Raw genomic sequence first — 3184 nt, 5'->3', positions numbered from 1 at the left:
AACAGAGCCTCCGAGTCTCCAAAGCTCTCAGCTCATTCCATAAATGAGCTCTACTACGTCATTCATTTTAAAAGGGCTTTAAAAAGAACTGAAACATTGATTAAAAATGAGGAAGAGCCCATGCTGATGCCGGCACTCAAAATTTTCGGTGTATTTCCATGACTGCATGCAGCAATTCACAGTAAGTAATGAATTATGATTACGGATAAGGATTACACAATAGATAAAAATTTCAAGTATCTTTTATCTTGAAGACCAAACCCAGAAAACCATAGCTGAACACCATTTTAGACTTTTCTCCCATCAGCCGTCAGCTGTTGATGGGCACTGCCAGACCAGCTGCGCAAAGTGACTGCCACTAGATGGAGTGGCTCTTACAAACACACCGCTTAGTTGTCTGCAGAGACCTGGATTTAACTTCCTCTAGCCCTTTTTATCCAGCCTGCTTTACCGGCGTTCAAACATACAGGGTGTTAAATGTCAGCTGAAGGTTGAAGACACAACTTTGTAAGGCTTTGCCCTCAAAGCGAAAAGAATTAGTGAAGAGTTGAGGGGGCAAGTCTTACTACTGCCCTCCACTGTGTGGTTACATACAGCCTTAAAAGAAGCTTGGATGCTATCAGAATATAAAGACCCCTTAAGTAAAACATAAAATATGTAATACGTAAAAGGCTTGTAACTCATCTCGGACAACAGGGAGAATTACACCTCCCCTGGACTTCTCGTCGGTCGACAGGACCAGTTCACTCGGGGAACAAGAACGTGACTTCATTAAAATGCTATTACCTATCTTCTCCTGCTGTTCTGGGGGAGAGGGAGGGCTGGAAAGTTTTTATCATTGTCTAAAAAAAGGGCTGAATTTATTACAATTTTCAAACCAGGATGATTGATAGAGCAATTTTAATAGCCTGAATAGAAACAATGAATATTTGCGTTCTTCCTCGGAAAGTAATTATGAGCAATACAATGATGCTACTGATATCTGCAAAAATGTTGATGTGGCAAGAAAAGGAATCAAAACAAGAAAGGGAAATCCACAATCAAACCTTTCTAGCTTCTATTTTAGAAAATATTTTGATCTCCATGTCTATACATTTCTTCTATGATACCCACAGCTAATTAAGAACAGGCTAAAGGACAAGTAGGTATAATTGAAACATAGTTTTTGAATGCACAAAAATATGTAAATGCTTTCTCCTCGCTTACATGTTGTAAGGCTTGTAAGTCCTTCAGAGGGCTTTATCTTCCAATAAGTTTGCACAGCGCACAGTACACTGGGACTCCTACCAAACTGGGTCCACAAAGTACTACTGAAGGAGAAACAGCAGTAATTTATACTCGTAGTCAGCTGAAAAGGTGTGAGAGGAATGAGATCTACCATAATAACTGTTGGCCTCCAGGAATTAGAACTGTCCTATAAAATGAAAATTTATATGGCTAATAATTACTTTATCCCATATGGCGATGCACAATACTGCTTCGAGGACAGAACAAGGTTTCTAAGCCTTGGAGAAAGAAATGCGCAGTCTGAGAAATGGCACTCTAAGACTCAGTAACACCAAGCAAGAAAAAAAACATGTTGACAAGAATGTGAAAGCAATGTTACCCCTATCCTATTTACTGTTTTACTACTCCATCTCCAACACTGTGCTACTCTTAGGCTATAAATGGCAAACACACTGTCACTCCTAATTCAGGAAAACTTGCATTCACTTCAGTGAATTCTCTCTGTGTGAGGGATCGTGAAGGAGCACAGACACTAGGACAAGAGCAAATGAGGGATGCTATCTTCCGGTTACAGCCAGGCACTATCAGCTATGGGGTAAACTAGGGCATGCAAGTACTGAACCAAATTTTGTTCTTATGTAACATGATGATATCTTTGCCAAGTTGAACCTCAATTAGCAAGAAACCACAGCTACATGGTCATTTATGTTAATTAACATACCGTTTGCACACTAGCAGGATAGGGGCTGGATTGTACTAATTTGGGGGCAAACTGCCCCTACGTGACACCACCCAGCATCCATCAGCTGATAATCTGAACAAAAAACAAGGGGAAAACAGAGCGTTAATCAGTGACCAACAATGTTTTTAAAAGAAATAACATCATTTCTTCCCTCCAAAGTTTTGCTGGTGAGATGTGCGTACCAGTTTTAGCACAGGTGACTTGCAGGCACAGAGAAAAAGAGGCTGCGTCTTATCTCTCAAACAGCCAGGGCATACGCGTGTGTCTAAGATCAGAGAGGTTCAAAAGCGAGGTTGAAGTCCTGCTCCGTTTGGTGCAGGCGAAGGACCGGGACTTCGCTCTCCTGCGAGCCAGGTGAGCGTGCTGGCAACCCCTCCATTCTGCTGCCCATCTCTAAACTGCTCGAGTTGTTCCGCGTTGGATCAAGAGCTAAACATCAGGAAATAAAAGCACCAGGGTGTACACCTGGCAGGCGAGAGGCTTAGCCTGAAGCCCTTTCTCTGAATTAAGGGAACCAAGGGTGTGTCTCCCACATCCCACCCAGCCGCAGGGGGAAGAGCAGGGACAGTTGCCCCATCTGCCTGTGAAAAACCTCCAAAGCTCCTGAGTTCACTTGAAATCCCTCAGCTTGCGAAATACAAGCCCCTACACACACATTTCCTACCAGGCTGGAGACAAGACAAAGTACTGGAGGCACAAACCAGCAAGGGGACCGTCAGGGTCACATTAATGGGAAACTACAGCTACCTGGTCTGCCTGGCTTTTGGGAGAAAGGAGGGAAGGTGGAGGTGGCTTTCTTAAAACAACAAAAAAGACGGTATGAACGTGGGATTTTAACATCTTTCACAGTTTACTTTATACATCTTAATTTCATTTAAAGACATAGTTTTGGGAGAGGATGAAGAGGCTTGCTGAAGTATGAAAGGTTCAGATGAAAGGGAAACAGTGAAGCAAGAGTGAGCTGGTATTTGCTTAAACTCAGCTCCAGTTTAGGGACCCATTTCCCAGTAAAGCAGAATGAACAGGTAATACAAAAAGTTTGATACAATGTTATGGTATTTACATTTTAAAGAAAATGGAAGCGAACTCATTAAGCTAGTCAATTTTGAACTCTCAAACTTTTTCTTTTTCACAAAAGGGTTTATCTTGGATTTCAATATTCCAACAGAAATTGCTTCATTTCCAGCCCCTTTTCTAGCCATTCTCTAATGCCAA

This window comes from Pygoscelis adeliae, unplaced genomic scaffold (genome assembly GCF_000699105.1).
Source record: "Pygoscelis adeliae isolate BGI_AS28 unplaced genomic scaffold, ASM69910v1 Scaffold57, whole genome shotgun sequence".
Classification (NCBI taxonomy): Eukaryota; Metazoa; Chordata; class Aves; order Sphenisciformes; family Spheniscidae; genus Pygoscelis; species Pygoscelis adeliae.
Note: the sequence above shows the minus strand (reverse complement) of the source record.